At 53.9% G+C, this 18,084-nt stretch overlaps 2 protein-coding genes and 1 long non-coding RNA gene across 18 annotated transcripts in view; 2 read left to right on the forward strand and 1 right to left on the reverse strand.

Moving 5' to 3' along the window:
* The window catches only part of ANGPTL2 (angiopoietin like 2), a 33,835-nt gene extending 28,364 nt beyond the window's left edge, over positions 1 to 5,471 (reverse strand). Inside the window, exon 1 of the mRNA XM_019949203.3 lies at positions 5,104 to 5,471. The gene's annotated coding sequence lies outside the window, so the exon portion shown is untranslated. The remainder of the gene's footprint in view (positions 1 to 5,103) is intronic.
* RALGPS1 (Ral GEF with PH domain and SH3 binding motif 1) overlaps positions 1 to 18,084 on the forward strand; it is a 290,080-nt gene that overhangs the window by 188,155 nt on the left and 83,841 nt on the right. The gene's annotated exons all lie outside the window — the stretch shown is intronic.
* Positions 5,666 to 9,066, forward strand: LOC117312672 (uncharacterized). The gene is made up of 4 exons (XR_012332674.1): positions 5,666 to 5,806; positions 6,335 to 8,259; positions 8,691 to 8,773; positions 9,034 to 9,066. It is a non-coding gene; the product is annotated as an uncharacterized lncRNA (long non-coding RNA).

Here is an 18,084-nt window from a genome sequence, read left to right on the forward strand (position 1 = left end):
AGCCTCAGACGGGAGAGAACAGCTAGGGACTGGGTGGACAGCACTGTCCCAGGGCAGCTTCCTGGGAAATCCGGACCTTGCCTGGAGCTGCTCTTCTGAGCCAGGCTGAGTGGTTGGCACCATGGCCACCTCGGCCTGTTGGCAGGGCCTATCCCCTGAGCACTGGGACAACCATTTTGTGCCTACCTCACTGATCCCAGCAATTCTGTAAGGCAGGGGCTATGATTATCCCCATTTCACAGATGAAGAAACAGAGGTAAGGATGAAGTCTTGCCCAGGCCTCAGAGCTACCAAGTGGTGGAGCTAGGCTTGGAACCAGGTTTGTGGATTCCATAGCCAGCCTTCTTACCCACACAGTCCTTCCTGGCCTCCCTGCCCTCAGCCGCTCTCTCCTCTGCACTCTGCACTGCTTGCAGCTCCAGGCCTATCTCTCTAAAACACACATCTGGTCTTGTCAGTGTCCTGCTGAAAGATAGAGCCTGTGTTGTCATGCCTCCCTGCATCTGCACGTGCTGTTCTTTTTGCCTCGTCACCTTCCCTGTGTCCTGCCTGAGGCACGCTTGCCTTCCTTGCTAAGTTGACCTTCTCAGTGAAGCTGGCTGTTCACAGGGAGGGCCCCCTCCCTTCTCCCTCCTCCAGCTCCCAGAAGCAGCTGGGGCTGCTTCCATCACAGCCCCCAAGATACAGCATGTCTGGTTCTCTACCCCAGACTGCAAGCTTCTTAAAAGCAGGGTCAGGGCGGTTCCCCCTCTGAATACCCAATAGCCAGGATGGCACCTGGGTTACTAAATAGGAATTCAAGGACTTCATTCATTGAACATATTTCCTGAGCATTTCCTCTGTGCCAGCCACTGTGCTGGGGGCTGGAGATAGAGCAGGAGCAAGGTAGGTGCCTGCCCTCCGTGGGCCACAGTGTCTGGGTCTGAGGCTCCCTCCCTCCCTCCTTCCTTCCCTCCTTCGTTCATTCATTCAGATCCTTTCTCTCCCTGTCCTTAGTGGGTATTGGAGGTCCAGCAGTGACTGAGAGATCCCACCTTTCCCTCATGGGAGCTGGGGTGGGTCCATCTTGGGCAGGACTTTGGTCGTTCCTGGAGCTGGGTGGGTCCTCAGAGTTCATTCTGGGCTTTTCTGAGGTGGTCTTGGGCATGCCTTTGTGGAGGACTAGGCAGCAGGGGGAGGCTGAGGCTCTGGGGCTGCTGGCCCTAAGACAGGCTGGTTTCACCAGAGAATCCACCTAACACAATAGCTTGATTGTGAGAGGCCTGGCTCCCCCCACCCAGCACGTTAACATGTCTGTGATCAGAATGTGTCTTAAAACTGATGTGTACGTGGAACGGGACACTGTAACATTTTAACTCCCCTCCCAAGGCTGTTATTAAGTCAGTCATACGGCTTATGGTCGTTGTGTCGGAATGTGGTTTTGTCATAGAAACTACCCTCAGAATGTGGTTCTGATGTGACCCATCTATCACCACAAACTCCTAGCTGCTAGTGGCTGAATAACCCTTCTATTTGGGGTGTTTCATATAAATTCGCAGAAAAGAAATGCTATTCAATGGATTGATTCATTCTTGAGATTCCCGCAGTGTGTTTGTCCGGGATGGCAGTGGGCTGGGGTGGAATGGGCCCAGATCTGGACTTGGATCCTTGCTTTTTGGCCCGCTAGTGGAGGGACCTTGGCAGAGGTGCTGCACCCGCTGACCCTCAGTTCCCTCTTCTGTAAAATGGGGACAGCGCCACGCATCTCACGGTTCCCTCTTAGCGCCACACGCCTCCTCCTTACAGGTCTCCCACCGTTGTGCGTTTGTGTGATTATTAGATTCACCTTCTCCCTCTTCCCACTGGGCTGTGGGCGTCGTGAAGCAGAACGCCTCCGCTATCTGACTGCTGTCAATTGAGACCAGTTTGGACAAAGTGGGCTGTGACTCAGAGAGAGGCCAGAAGCTGAATGTACTTGCCTTGGGCGGGGCTGCTGCCTGTTCTGTTTGTTCTGCTGTAGCTGCCAGTTGAGGCTCCCGGATCTTTTCTCCAGAATTGCTCAAGTGTGGCCGGTGTAGGCCTTGAAGACCTGAGCTCAGGTTCTGCAGCCCTTGGAGTCTCCAAGTTAGGAACGTGGGAAACACACCAGTGGTATCTCAGGCACATAGATGACTGCTGGCCCGAGGCTCTGCCCCACTGAGCTGGTGCAGAGTTCCATGGAGCTGCCGGGGGCGGCAGCCGCACAGAGCACCAGCCGCGCAGGGTTCTGAGCTAAGACAGCCTGGCTTGGAATCCAGTTCCACCTCTCATTGACTGTGCTACCGCAGGCGTGCTGTGTAGCTGTGCTGAGCCTTGGTTGTAAGAGGGGTGGCGACGAGGCCTGTACTGTCTCAGAGGTAGGCTTCTATGACATGAGCGGGTAAGCACGTGGCTTTCAGATGGGATGGTGCAGCGTCTCTAGGACACCAACCGAAACAGACTTGACTGCGAGACACCTTGAACAGGGCATTGGAGTGAGGCAGGGAAAGGCGTGGACTTTGGAGCCATACTGACCAGCGTTCACATCCCACAGAATCACCAGCGGTGTGACCTTGGGCAGGTTGCTTAACTTCTCTGAGCCTTTGTTTTCTCATCTGTAAAATGTGACGCTAACACTGGAACCTGCCTCCTAAGGTTGTAGCGAGGATGAAATGAGATACTGCGTGTGGCTTACTTAGCACAGTGGTGCTTAATAAATCACTGTGTGATGGAGAAATGGCTCAGTTGCTCTGCCCATGAAAGTGCAGGAACACCGTGCAGTCCCTTCCTGGGCCATGTGCTTCACACATTTTTGTCTGCCTTTACTGAATAATAATTAAGCTAATTTGTGTTAGGCAGGCCTGTGAGGTCAGTCAGAGTCTCTACTTGGCCCGGGCTGCCCAGAGAGCACAGTGAGCCGCCGTGGTTCCCAGGTGGAGTCAGGAAACCTGCAGCTTCCGCAGCCCCAGAGGCCTGGTGCTAGAGAAGCATATATTTAATGTCAGCCTTTCCAAATGCTTCCAAGAGTTCAGGGACCTCTGGGGCCACAGGAGAGAAGCTACTGTCTGGGGCTAAGATGCATCAGTGTTGGCTGGTATGAAATCCACCAGACTTGGCCATTTATCTTGTGGCCAGACTTGGGTGATGGGGGTGGGGTTTGGGGGAGGGGTCCCTGCCTCACCCTCTGCAACCCCAGGACAGGCCTGGCATTGGTCCTCCCGCTTTGTGGACCTCCTGCAGCACGGTGGTAGCTTGCTTTCCTCCCTGCTGGTTCTGGTGAGCGGACCAGCGGGCAGGGGAGTAGTGCTGTGTGAGGGGTAGGATGTTTTTACTGTAAGGCTGGTATCAGATGCACCCGAGGTCCTTTTGTCGGTGCATCTGCACTCCTCCTTCGCGTGGACTTCTAGGATCTGGATGTGCTGCAGTTGCCCCAGACATAAAGCCCCCCTCCTCGGGCTCCTGGGAGGATCCCCAGCGTGGGTGGCAGTAGTGGTCATAGCACTGGCTCAGCCTGGTGGGATTTCCTGACAACCCCAGCAGAATGTATCCAGGGTAGAGAATCTGGGTCTCTGCTCTTCTCTCTCTGCAATTCTGGTTGTTATGGCTCATAATACTCAGTGACTATTGTTTTCTGAGGCTTTGCCACACACCAGGTACCGTGCTAAGGCCTTCCCGGTCATGATCCCACACGCTCCTCCTAGAAAGCAATGGAGCGTGGTTCAGAGTGCTGGGCTCAAGTGCTGGTGCTGGCATTTACCAACCATGTGGCCTTGGGCACAACACTTAACCTCTGTGCCTCAGTTTCCTCACATGTGAAATGGTGATGACTAACAGTACCTGTGTTGTAGGGTGGTTGTGAGGACTCTACCTCTTGGTAAGTGCAATGTAAGTGTTAGTTGTTACCAAGAGATGGGCATTACTGTTATCCCATTTTACAGGTAAGGAAACTGAGGCTTAGAGAGGCTAAATGATCTGCAAGGGTCACTTAGCTCATAAGTAGAAGAGCTAGGATTTGAGCCTAGCTTGTGCGTACTACCTCACTCTGTCTCAATTTGGAAAAATACATGTGGGGAGCATTTGGCCAGCTTCGGAAGTGGCATTCTCAACTTTCCTCAGAGCCCCGGTGAAAGGGGATCCTTTTCTAAGTAACCGAACTGCCCTCTGGGAGCTCTCGTAATCCCACAGCAGAGGCAATAGCTGACCCGTGACACACATATCACAGGAGGAGAAGGGAGGGATCAGTGAAGAATTTCTGTTTGGAAATGTTATCTAACGAGTGCTTTCAAGGGACTCAGATGCAGAGCCTGTACCGTCCCCCTGCCGGGTGCCGGGGAAGCCTCATCCTCCCCTGTGTCCTGGCCAGGCCACGTACAGCCTGCTGGAGACCTGGGGCTCCGTCCCGTCCCATCCCGTCCCGTCCTGTGCGAGGAGGGACCAGACGTCCTCGGACCCGCCGGGAAACCAGGGCAGCGCTGTGCCCCGAGTCACAGCGGCAGGAACCTCTGGCTGATGTGTCCCTCCCGGCTCTGGACCCCTCTGCTCCTCTCCTCCCCGGCTGAGGGCATGAGTACAGGCTGCTCAGTGCCAGGGAACTTTCTGAACGAGGGCTCCCGGCTCTCGCAGGACAGCGTTTGCTTTTGCCTCAGCAGAGTCTCCAGCCAGGGTGCATAGGAACCCAAAACTGAAAGACAACTTCCGGAGTCCTCGGGCTAGCCCTGCGTCCGTGACTCCATCGGCCCGCTGGCCCCTCAAGGGCACCCGTCCACACAAGCTCATGCTCGCACACACACCCCGGCTGCGGAGCCCTGCCCAGGAGCCGCCTGCCTTCACCCCAAAGGCTCTTTGTCTGAAGGAGAGTGGGGCTTACTGATGGAGCCCTCGAAACCCCAGCCATGACCTCACGCCCCCAGAACTCCACCCTCTACCCAGGTGTCCACAGGTCCTGTCCCAGCAGATGCCTTGTTTGGCTCCAAGCGAAAGCAGGAGGGCCCAGCTGCGAGCATCGCGTTCCCCGGCTGGAGGGGTCAGGGTTCTTGAGCCCAGAGACCCGGAGCCAGCTGCTGCCTCTCGCCCCCGTACCTCGGTGCCACAGAGTCGGGCTCTTACCTCTTCCCTCCTGCCTGGCTCCGGGGCAGCTCTCACATGCTTCACCTCGGCCGTCAGCAGGGCAGCCTGGCCATGGCCTCCCTGAGTCGCAGGCTGGACCGGCTGCAGAGCAGCCCTGCCTCACTGGCCTCTGCTCGCTCCGCTCTGCCTCCACAGCGGGGGCTCCGGCCAGGGATGGGGCGGGGGCTGGCCCGGGGTCCCGCCGGGTGGCTCACGACCTGCCTTCTCTCGCGGGGGCCGGCAGCTGCCCCAGTGCCATGCTCTGCAGGTCCGGAGCTCAGGCGGCACTGCTCAGGGCGCGGGGTCCATCCTCAGGCCGTCTGCGGCAGCCTCATTTGAACTCCCAACTCCTTTGTGGAGCCTTTACATGCTGCCGGAGGAAACTGTGAGCACAGCCTGACCCTGGTTGGCTGCAGGCACTTCTCTCCACCCACCAGTGCAAGAGGATCCCCCAGGCCCCAGAAAGGCTCAGGGCCTCCCCTCAGCCCCAGACAGAGGCGGGCCGCCCGGTGATGTCACACTAGCTCCGGCCCCAGCTGGCCTGGCCCCTCCCGCCCCAGCCTGCTTTGGCGGCCTCGTCGGGCCCCCTCCTTCCTTGGCACGAGCAGCCGGGCCAGCTCTGCTCCCTGGCCCAACGGCTCCCAAAAGCCCGGGCAGCCCCGGGTGCGCTCTGCCGAGGCAGAGAGCTTCCCCTCTGACTCAGGTAATGGGTTTAGATCCGCCCCAGCTGTGCAGGCAGCGGGTTGGCGTGTGGGCTGCAGGGAGCCGGGTCCTCCCCTGGATTGCTGCCTCTTCCAGGCCTGCCCTGCCGAGCCCCAGTTGGGCAGGCAGGGCAGCCCCGCACAGACGGCCTCTCTCCATCAGCCGCCCTTCTTGGAGGCTTCACTCTTACCTCTAAACCCTGGGGAAGGGAGCCCCAGGCTGTCTGCACAGCAGCCAGTGGGATCTGGGCTGTGAAGTTAGGGAGAAGCAGTGGCTTGGGACAGCGGAATTACCACCGGCTGGGGTGGGGGCAGCGCTGGGGAAATGCTCCATCACTTCCCACCTGAGGGGCCTTGATTGAGTCACTGCATCTCTCCGGGCATCCCTCTCATGCATCAGTAGATGAGCTAAAACAAGTAATCTACCTCCAAGGGCTGCGGCGAGGGTTCTATGAGGTCGTGCAGGAAAGGCCTCGGCGTAGGGCGAGGAGGCCTTAGTGGACTGAACTCAGGACTCTGGCGTCCAGCAGGTCAGGGCTCACGCTCCCAGAACTTCCGCTGGGACCTCCCGTCCGGCTCTTTGAGGAACACATGATGGGAGTCCATCGGCACCCTCAGCACAGAGCCTGCCCCCGAGACAGAGCTCATGAATGTTTGTGGAGTCAGAGCAAGAGAAGAGACAGCACTGGACCCCACGCAGCGAGCGGCCCTACAGGCTCATTGGCACAGGCCGGGGGGACGGGCCTGCTCAGTGGGCGGAGGCGAGTCCTGGGAAGGAGCAGCCAGGGCAGGTTTGTCCTCTGCCTGGACAACAGCCTTGTGCAGTGTTGGTGGTAACTCTCCTTTCCCTTTTAAAACATTTTTAGTGATGATGGTGGTGGTGGTGATGATGTTTGGGTACAAATTGGGAGAGAAACTTCAGTGGGGTTCTCTGCGCCGCTAGGCACAGTGTATCATGTTCCTGGGTCCACCGTGCTCCTCCCCTCCCCAGGATAGCCACCCCTGTCTTTGCAGAAGGAGAGCACCTTTCCTTCTTGCCTCAGCTTCTCCCATCCTGCTCAGACCTTGTCCTCTGGCAAAGGTGTTCTTTGCCAGAAGACCCCAGCATCTTACAGGCCACCACGTTAGCCAGACAGCAGGATGGCACAGAAACCTTCCCCACGTCGACTCCGGAGGTGACGGTGTTGCCCGCCCTGTGGATTTTCCAGAGGGCCTGGAGGATCCTGGTGGGGCCATGGCAGGCTGGGGGCTCAAGATCAGCCGGAGCATATGAGAGTGGCCCAGCTTCTTCTGAGCTGCGCCCTAGACAGCCTGGATGCAGGCATATTCCCTTCTTTCCCTCCCTCCCTCCTTCTTTCTCTCTCTCTCTCTGACTCTCTTTTCCAGGATGTATTTTTTGGGAACCTGCTCTGAGCCAGCACCAGGAAGGCAAAGTCCCTGTCCTCACAGAGCTCGCAGGCCGGAGGGGAGACAGACAGACAGACTTGGGCACCTGAGAAGTGCCGGGCACAGGGAGTATCTAAGCAGGATGTCTGATGAAGCAGTCAGGGCAGGCCCCTGACAAAGTGGTGCTTCAGCTGAAACCTGGAGGATGGGTCAGAGTTAGCAGGTGGTGAGGTTAGAGGGAGGGTGGCCTGGGCGGAGAGAATAGCACATGAAGTGGCCCCAACAATATCTCCCCGCCACAGCGAGACCTTGACACTCCTCCCAATGAGAGGTAGGATCTCTGCCCCCTCCCCTTGAATGTGGGTGGTTTCTGACTTGCTTGTAACCAGTAGAATGCAGTGGGAGTGACACTACCCGACTGCCAAGACTGGGTGAAAGAAGCCAGTGCAGCTTCTGCCTTGTTCACTGGCACACTCTGTGTTGGCGCCATGAGCCAAGCTGGACCCCAAGAAGTCCAGCTACCCGGAAGCTGACGTGTGAAGACTGCATGTACCATGGGTCCCAGCTGGCAGCTGGCATCAACCCCCAGACGTGGGAGGAAAGAGGCCCCTCGCCATTGAGTCATCCCCAGCTATAGCGTCTTCCTGCTGAGGCCCCAGCCATCAGGCAGCAGAGATAAGCCATCCTAGTGTTCCGTGTCTGAATTCCTGACCCACAGAACCCATGAGGATAAGGAAATGGTTATTTGAGGCCGCAAAGTTTTGGTGGTAATTTGTTACGCTGCAGTAGTAACAGGAGCGGACGCTGAGGCAAGGGCAACTGTGAGTTCTTCCAGGAGCTGAGAGGAGTGCGGTGTGGAGGAGAGAAGGGGAGCGTGGCAGAGGATGAGGCCTTGTCAGAGGGGGGACTTCATCCCGAGGGCAGTCAGGAAGCACTGCAAGGTTCTGAGCAGGACAGGGTTCCTTCCGCCTTGCTTTTGTTTCTAAGAGGGCCACGCTGGCGTTGACTGGATTGACAGGTGCGGCGGCCGAGGCATCAGAGCTGCTGGGAGTTGGTTACAGCTGTCTTGGTGAGAGAGGTGGTTGGAAGCGATGGGACCCCCTGGGGCAGGAAGCATTCCCAGGACATCCCCCCTGCTCTGGGAATAGGTGCAGCCCAAGTCCCTTGGTTGCTAAACAGATTTGCTTTCACAATTCCAAGTTCCTGGGATCCCACCAAGTGGGAAAGGAGCAGCAGGGTGGCCGTGCCCTACCCATCTTTCCTCACCCCCTGCCCTGTTGGTGGCCTTGGGCAATCAAGCACACCCCTGGGGAGCCTGAGCTGGGCAGTCAAATTCTGGTTCTACCGCCAGTAGCCCTGAGCCTCACTTTCCTCCTGTGGAAAATGAAGATGATGTAAGGATTTACCCCACAGGGCTGTTGTGAAAATTAAATAAGATGTGACACGTTAAGTGTAACACATGTGTTAAGTGCTCAGTAACGTTGGCTCTGGTCGTTTCAGTTGCCCGGGAGTCCCCTGAGCACGGGGGCATGTGTGGCGTGGGCCGTGTGGAGCTCTCCTTTTGTCCAGCCCAGCACAGCAGAGTGAGTAAACGGATGGCTGGCAGGGGAGGGTAAAGAGCTGTGGCTCAGAGGCTGACGAACCTGTGCTCAAATCCCAGCTCTGTCACTAACCTGGGCAACTTTCCAATTCTCTCTCAAACTTTGTTTCCTCCTGTTAAAAAACACAATGATAATACTGACTCCTAGGGGTTAGTGTGAGGATTAAGATAACATACCTAACGCGCTTAGCACAATGCCTTGCCATTGCTCAGGAAGTTGCTGCCGCTTCTCCCTGCCCCCAGGCTCCTCCCCACTCGTACCCAGAACATCCTCGTCAAGCCTCCACCTTGATGGCTCCCAGATCTTGGAATCCTCCTGACCTCAGTGAGCACCATCCCTGCGTTTCCACCTGCCTGTTGGACCGGTGTCATGTGACTAAAGCATTTGAGGAAAAGGGAATCTTTCTTTATCTTTTTATAGTTTTTTACCAGAATGAAAAAGATGTGTGATGTTTACATGGTGGCAGAATACAAAGAGTCTTCATTATGTCCCACAGTTTGTATAAATTTCATGTGTTTTCCTATTTATCACCTTCCTGACAGTTAACAGTTCTTTTGTTTTTCTTTTTCCTGTTGGGAATGTTGGGATGTTCTACTGAGATAACTGTGTATGAGGGGTGGGGGCTGAGGCGGGGGGAAGTGCACGAATAATGTGTGTTACGTAGACAGGGGTGCTTGGGAGGGGGTTTTTGCTGTATCTCGCAACCTCAGAGTCTTACCAGCATTTCAGGCTTTACATTTCCCGAGCTGATTTTTTCCTTTCGGCACTTTTGAAACGCCTTTCCATTGTCTCCTGGCTTACACTATTTCTAATGAGCAGTCAGCTCTCTTCCTTGCAGTTGTTCCTGTGTACGTGGTGGGTCTCTTCCCCTCTGACTTCTTTTAAGATTTCTGTCTATCTTTGATTTTCAGTAATTTGACGATGATGTGACTAGGTTTGATTTTCTTCATATTTATTCTGTATGGGATTCACTGAGCTTCTTAGATCAGATATTGATCTGACGCCAGAAGCCCTCATTTATCCGCTCAGCCGCCTCGCTGGGCCCCAGGACAGATAAGCGAGGTCGGCAACAGCTTGGCTACCCCTCGGGACGAGAATTTCAGCAGGTATCTATCTGCAAGCAAATTGCGGTCCTTTCCCACTGACCGTAAAACTGCCTCCAGTCCCTCATCTCCTGTTTAGGACAAAGGTCCCGTCTGATACAGACAACAGTGTTCCAGAAGCAACCGTTTTTAAACATTTTATGCTGGATGGGGATGATTTTAAACAGCTTTGGAAATTTCCTGTGAAGTGTTTGTTACGAACCTACGAAGAAAACCAGGAAACGAAAATTAAATCTCTCCTGTCTCTGTTCTTCAGTCTCCCCTCCTGGGGACAAGCCCCCACGTGAGCTGCAGGGTGAGAGAGAGGCGACAAACCAAATGAACATTCCTTAAGATACTGTTACGAAGACAAAATGAAAACCACTCAACTGAAGTCTCAGCAAATTGGCTTCGGGCAAATTGGCCTGGAGCCCATAGGTGGTGCTCAGATGGGGTTTAATAAGTATCTGTTGCCTGAGCAGTGAATGTGTTTGGCAGGTGATGTCCAGGCTTGAGAAGAGGCACTGCCCGGACTCTGTCCCCTGGCAGGTGGGTTGGGAAGTCGGGAATGAGATGGACAAGCTGACAACAGGCGCTCCAAACCGCTTTGTAACTGAGCATGCACCCTGTGCTGACACTTGGACAGACTTGCCTGGCAAGCACTTCACAGACACAGCGTCCTCGTAGGGCTTTCCTTGTGCTGGGACATCCTCTGTGACACTGGGTAGTATAGGATGACTATTAGCACTGCCTTAGATACTTCCCGTAAAAGAAGTCTCCTAACTTCTCACCAGGAAACATGTGGCTCCCCTGCCAGACATGAGGCAGCAAGTCACAGGACCCGACCACAAGGCCTCCAGGAGAGGAGGGGACCAGCTGGCTCACTCTCAGCTCAGAGGCAGCTGCTTCATTAAATCTGGAGGGATGGACGCTTCTGGCAGTTCCACAGCCTTCCTGATGCTCAGACACTCCCGTAGGCCTTTCCAAGACCAGCTGACCAGGAGAGGAGGGGCCTTGCCTTTTTGTCCCTCACCCATGGCTCAGCCTCACTGCAGCCTTGATCACTAAAAACTGCCACACTTCCTCGAATCTGAGAAGTCGTCAACCATTAAATGAGTCATGTTCTAGTAAAAGAGACAAAGTACTGCCAATTAAACCCTGACACGCTACTAACTTTAAGATGCCTCTGGATTTCAGAGATCCTAAAACAAGAAAAAAGTGTTAAAACGTTAGAATCGAAGAAATGTAATTTGTTTTCAGGACAACACAGCACAGTGTTCCTGCTATCTTTGATGTAAGTCTTCATCACAGTCCCATTACTGCCTAGCAGTGTGGCCTGGTGCAAGGAAGCCCACTTTGCCAAGCCTCACTCTTCTTGTTAGTAGAACAAAATAGTAATACTTCCCTCATAGGGTTTTGGGGGGAGAAGAAAAAAAAGATACCTATAAAATATCGAGCTTGACACCCAGCCCATCGCAGGTAGCTACATAAGGTGTTCTAACAAGGCTTGTGAGGCCACACGTTTCTTTCATCTTCTAGTGCCCTGGTGGGTACACTGAGCTGAACCAAACTGTGAATTATCGGGGCTGATATTTCCCAACAGACTATGACCAAGAACAGGGAGGGCAGACAACTGAATTAAGGACCACCAACCAGCGGGCTAGGTTTATGGTAGGGCATCAGTAAAAAGCAGGAGGTTTGGGTGAGAAGGCGAATTCCGTTGGGATGTGCGGAGGTCCAGTTCCTGAAAAGGAGGAGTAGGTTGTATTGAACTAACCCACTGGTCAGTAACAATGATAAAAGCTGGATAATATACGAAAGACAGCTGCTTGAAAGCACTTGAAAGCAATCCAAAGCAATAGAAGCTGGAGGAGACATGGTCCTTGAAAGACAAGAAGCACACTAGGGTATTTCCCTACTCATGGTGATACACAGAATGACAAAACAGAATGCAGCAGCATTACTGTCTGGGAAGAAGAGAAAGAGATTGGACCTTGAGGATGGAAATTGAAGGGGGAAATGCTAGAAAGGAGAAAGCCACAGAATGAGGAGCTCCAAAACTACTACACAAATTCCCCTTGATTCCTTAGTTAACCCCTAAATTGTATACAATGAGAGAGAGAGAGAGAGAGGCGGGGGGTGGGGGGGGGGGAGGGAGGGAGAGAGAGAGAGAGAGAGAGAGAGAGGGAGAGAGAGAGTGAGTGTGAGTCCTGGGAGCCCAAAAGAAAGCAGCAGCTGAGAGGCAGAAAGTTCAGCAGCTGCCTGAAAGATGGAGTTTGGAGTTCAAGTCCTGCCAAGTTAATGGGGCTTAGCCAGCACTTAAGGCTCTCAATTTAATCCCAGAAAGGCCATGCCTTACAAGTGAACCCAGGATTAAGGGTTATACTCTAGGATTAAGGGCAAAACCAAAATAAACCTACCTGAACAAAACCTAAAAACCAAGCCTCCACAAGGTCAAGGGAATATGCCAGTAATTTAACTGCCTGCCAGAACGAAACACAACATTCTTGAGAGGAAGACAATAAAATACTGAGTCTTTTCAACGTAGCATCCAAAATGTCCAGCACACAACTTAAAAATTATAGGCGTGTGAAGAAGCAAGAAAACGTGACCCACGACCAAGAGAAATAATAAAATTAGACCCACCGATGACCCAGATGTCGGAATCAGTAAAGAAGGACTTGAAAATGTGTACATGTTATGAATATGTACAGGGTTTTCACGAAATGAAGTACAGAATGAATGCATGGATAGGGAATCTCAGAAGAGAAATGGGTCACATAAAAATAAACTAAGTGGCAATTCTAAAGCCAAAAGGGTACAGCACCTGACATGAAACATAATTTGGATAAAATTAACAGCAGATTAAATCCTATAGAATAAAGGATCAGCAAACTTGAAGCCAGGTAATAGAAATGATCCAAACAAGCACAGAGATTTTTTTTTTTAAAGATAAAGATAAATAAATGGTGCTTCAGTGACCTGTGGGGCAATGCCAACTGTGTAAGTGGAGTTCCAGAAGGGGAAGGGAGAGAGAATTGTGCAGAAGAAATATTTAAAGGAATAATGGCCCCCAACCTCCCCCGCCAACACATTCCCAAATTTAGTGAAGAATATCAACCCAAATTTCCAAAGCTGTTTAAAATCATCCCCATCCAGCATAAAATGTTTAAAAACGGTTGCTTCTGGAACACTGTTGTCTGTATCAGACGGGACCTTTGTCCTAAACAGGAGATGAGGGACTGGAGGCAGTTTTACGGTCAGTGGGAAAGGACCGCAATTTGCTTGCAGATAGATACCTGCTGAAATTCTCGTCCCGAGGGGTAGCCAAGCTGTTGCCGACCTCGCTTATCTGTCCTGGGGCCCAGCGAGGCGGCTGAGCGGATAAATGAGGGCTTCTGGCAAGAGATCGATGGTGTGAGCTCCCCAGGCACGAGGCCAGGGTGGGATCACGAAGCAGAGGTGCTGGCGCTGGCGGGGAGATGGGCTGGTGTCATCATAGAGCTCCGAGGGCTGGGCCTGGGGCTGCCTCATTGTGGGCTCTGGCCTGAGCATCTTGCTTGAGGCCTAGTGCATAGAAGCACACGCTAGTGAATGACTGTTGAATGACTGCAGGGCAGTACTAGCCTTCGAAAGCTCATCCAGGGTTTCTGACTCAGGGTCTCAGGGGTGAGGGCATCAAGGGGCACCATTCACGAGTCTACCTAGGAGAAGAGCGGGGAGGAGACCAAGGAGAGAAAGACAGCCGCTCTGACGTGGTGAGGCTGTCTAAACCCCTGACTAGCTGCCCCAGGCCCGCCCCAAGCTGGCTCTGGGAGTCCTGAGTAACTCCCTCCTCCACTGATCTGGCTCCCGGGTGCCCCTGCCCCAGCCTTGCCCTCCCCCCTTCTCCACTGCTCCATCTGCCAGGCAGGTGCAGGAAGGAAGGCAGTACCTGTGATGGGCCTTTCGGGGCCGTCCCGCCGGGTGTGGGTGAGGCAGCAGAGGGGCGTCCGCTCACGTTCCTGGTCCAAGGGGATGATGTCGGTGTCCCCGGTCTTAGCCCCCCTCCTCTGCAGGCAGGGCTGGTCCCCAAAGTGTTTTGGCGTTTGTTGTCTCCCTTGAGTCTCACGGCAGGCCTGGGGGTGGGGAGGGCAGCAGTTACTCCATTTTATAGGTGAGAAAAAAGAGACTGTGAAAATATCATGGTCGTTACTGTCGTCATCGTTTATTGTTCACTCCATATCGGGCATTGTGCGCGTCCGTTCCCTGGCCTTATCTCAGCCAGTCCCCCCGGGTTCTGTGCGGGCAGCGCTTCAAGCAGGGCCCGCAACTCCCTCCCACCCTGGGCACTTGGTGAGCTCCTTCCCCCACTAAAAATATTAAAAACCATCTTCCATGACTGCATTGGTGTAAGGACAAATACGCTAACATTATATATTAAAGCATTTTCTGACCTAAAATTGCACTTTTTACTCTCATTTTAAAAGAAGCTAGAACATTCTGGGGGCCCCTGATAGTATCGTGAGCCCCCGGCCCTGGGCCTGGCTGCACCTGTTGGATGACTCGGCCCTGACTGCGAGAGCACACTCCCTCCTCCACAAATTCAGAACCCCAGATTGCTGAAAAAGTAACAAACAAACAAACAAACAAAACACCCCAGCAAGCCTTTTTTTAGAAGTTTGGCACAAGTTCATTTGGTGATAAAATCTGACTTGACGTGAGGTTCTCCGTAGTGTTCGGGCTGCGTGTTTGCAGGGGGCCACCTGAGTCCACGGGACCGCCACTCGGCGCTGACGTCACCCCCTCCCAGTGGATGCGTTCGCTTGCAGATCTGCTCTCCTCTCCTGCGCTGTGAGTTCCTTGAGGATAGGCCCATGTTGTGTGCATCTCTGGGGATGACGGATATTAGTCATTTCTCTTTAAATCCCTCATTTCATCTTTCTCAGTGAACCCGCAGGGAGCTGCTGTTCACAAGTTATCTATAGCTGGCATCCAAAGTGATGAGCCAGCGCCTGGGGCTGGGTGGGGGTGTTCTGGATTTGCTTTGCTTGAGCAGATATGGGAGGATGGCTGCGCTCGGGTCCCGGAAGAACACATGGGAGACAACTTCATGGGAACTAGTAATGGCGACGACACTGGTTGCGCGTTTACTGGGCGCAGGCGCTGTGCGGGAGGTCCATGTGAATTATCTTCTTTATATTCACAACTCCAGGTGGTGAGAAGCACCACTTTCCTCCTTTTAGAGCTGAGGAAAATAAGGTTTAGAGAGATGAAGTAGCTTGCCCAAGGGCCTACAGCTGAAGCGATGGAGCCAAGACGCAGACCCAGGCACGTGGACCTCCGGTGCCACCAGGATGGAGCCTGAATCCGGCCTGGCTCCCAGAGAGCAGCTTGAGCTTGAGCTCTGGACAGCGAGGGCTCTCAGCAGAGGCCGGAGGAGCTGATTTCACTGCACTCGTGGTGAGACCAGGGCTCACGCAGTGCTGAGCCGTGAGACTCGGGGCCACAAGTCTCAGCAAGCGCCGTGGGGCAGAGCAAAGGCCCCCTCTTCTGTGGGAGACATCCACTCAGTTATTTCACACATGTTTGCTGTGCCAGGAGCTGGGGACGCAGCAGTGAACAAGACAGACACAGCCCCTGGCCTTTTGGAGTGTATGTCTCTTTAAGGAGGCAGACAATGAAGAGATGCGATAATTTCCAGACTGATGAAACCAGTTAATGGAATAGGAAAGATGGGGGTGGGCGGGGGTGGGAGGGAGGCTATTTTAAACAGGGTGCTCAGGGAAGGCTTCTAGGAGGGAGGGTCACGTGAATCAAGGCCCAAAGACTGGAAGGAGGCAGCCATGCAAAGGAACAGCACGTGCAAAAGCAATGGGGTGGGAATGAGCTTGGCCCTGAAAGATCAGTGTGGCCCAGCAGAGGGGCCAAGCAGGAGACTGGAGGGAGGCAGAACGAGAGAGGCAGGCCGGGCAGGTCCTGTAGGCCAGGTGAGGCCTTAGGGTTGGATTCAGAGAGCAGTCGAGGCCCCTGGAGGGTTGCAGGCAGGAAGATGATATGCACTGCTTTGCGTTTTCTCATTGTCCCTCTTGGTACTGGGTGGAGAGTGGTCCAGGCGGAATAAGCATGGAGCTGAGAACACCGTTAGGAGACTTGAGGGGCTGTCCAGGTGAGAAGCAAGGGGACTGGCACCAGGGCAGTGTCAAGGAGATAGTGACCAGTGGTTGGACTCAGGCTAGGTTTTGGAGGAAGAGCTGACAGAAACCCAGCGCGCCTCTGATATGGTGAGCATCGTGCTGCACTGATAAGCACCTTGAAGGTTTGCCACTTGGGAGCCCTAGAAGTAGAGTTCTGGGAACAAGGTAGTGACCCACAGTTGGGACTGCCCTGTCCAGTTGGGCAGTGCACACCCTGTGCGGCTGTACATGGCAGCCCTGACCACAGCCAGCACTGACAGTTGGGTAGTGCTGGGCACCATCCTCTAGGAGTGTGGGGAAACAGGTACCAGCAAGGAGCTGGAGTGAGCAGACCCCACCCCACACACTACCAGAAATAACTGGGGGAAACTTGGGAATGAGCTTGAGGTGCTGCAAGTATGCTGGTGGGGTCTATAAAACATTTTTGAATTGCTGTTAATGTGATCCTGTGTGTCCCCTCAGGCTGGAGTGGACTAGTTTGTTTTCATCCTTGAGGTAGCTCCTGAGGTGGGTGCTCACAAGGTTACTATCTGGAGAGACATGGACAGCTCAGGGTCTCCTGGGGCTTGCTGGAAATTGTTTTCAGCAAAGATTCATGGCTCCGCTGCCCCAAAGCTGGAAGGGGAACTTTGCAGGAGGCCCTGTCAAGGAGAGGTGAGAACTTGTAGCTGTGGCCCTTGAAAATCAGAATGGGTTGTTTCTGCATCTTCCTGGGCTTAAGGCTCTCAGACCTGCCCTGGCTTCTCTGACTAGTAGGTCTGGAGTGTGGCATCTCAGGGGCACCCACACAGGCCCTGCAGGGAGTAGGGGCAGCTGGTGCAGGAGGCTTGCTTCAGCCCCGCTAGCCTCCAGACCACCCCCACTGCCCTTCCTCTCACCCTCCCTGTGCTGGACTGGATAAATCTCAGCTCTGAGGCTGAAACCCTGGAGGGCAGGGGACAGGCTTCCCCTGTGCTAGATATTCTCCAGTTGCTGCCCCGTGCCCAGAGCCTGACCTGTATGGATTGCCTCCACGGGCTCCCTCACCTTCTGGCCAATGGCAGGTGCCAGCAGGTGATGAGAGCGTGGCGAGAAAGTGAGGACAGGTGTATCGCCAGCCCCCCCCTCCCTGCTGGACCGTGGCTGTTGTGGTGGCATGACGGGGGTCAGCCAGGCCTGGGCTTGCATTCTACCTCTGCCTCTTATGAACCACGTGACTTCTGAAAGTTACCAGTCCTCTCTGCATCTTAGTATCCTCACTTAGCAACTGTGGATGGTAACACCACCTTCCTTCCCAGAATGGCTGGCAGGAATAAGTGAATCAATGTGAGTGCAAATACCCTAGTGCAATGCAGGCTCCACTGTAGGTGTTTGGTAAATGCTGGCTCTCTTCCTTTAGTAACTGGGAGCCCCATCATCCTGGGTTTCCAACACACTGGGTCCTCGGGAGATCGCTGGTCATTTTGTATCTCTCCAGATGGCCTCCTTTAGTTTTCCCTCTCTGGTTTACATGTCTGTCGGTCCCAGAACCACTCCCGCAGAGCCTCACGACCAACAGTCCTTTAGTCATAGAGTTGCCTCCCTGCCCCTGCCTTGGTCTGCAGCCTGTATTTGAAGTCTGCTTAACCAACATGGCGGGAAGCAGGCTTGTGGAAAGTGCACATGTGCACATCCAAATGTGATTTGTAACATTTACTGAGTGCTTACTGATCCTCAGAGTAACCCCAAGAGATAGGTTCCTTTATTATTACCCAATTTTCAGAGGCAGAAACCGAGGCTTAAGAAGTTACTTGACTTGCCCAGGGTCAGAGTGGGTACGTGGTGGGCTAGTGTTGAACTTGGGCAGTCTGGCACTAGGAGCCTGGCCTCTCAGACCCTGGTGACCGGCCTCTGTCGTGGGCAAGCCTCAGCTCTTCAGGCTCCAAGGACCAAGCCGTTTTCGATAATCAAGGTGACTGGGAAGCTACAAGGTTATCTCTTGAAACATCCAATGCTTTAAAATTTTTATCCATTCTCATTAAGCTTTTCACACAGACCCACATAGACACACACACAC

Source organism: Tursiops truncatus, chromosome 6, assembly GCF_011762595.2.
Source record: "Tursiops truncatus isolate mTurTru1 chromosome 6, mTurTru1.mat.Y, whole genome shotgun sequence".
Lineage (NCBI taxonomy): Eukaryota > Metazoa > Chordata > Mammalia > Artiodactyla > Delphinidae > Tursiops > Tursiops truncatus.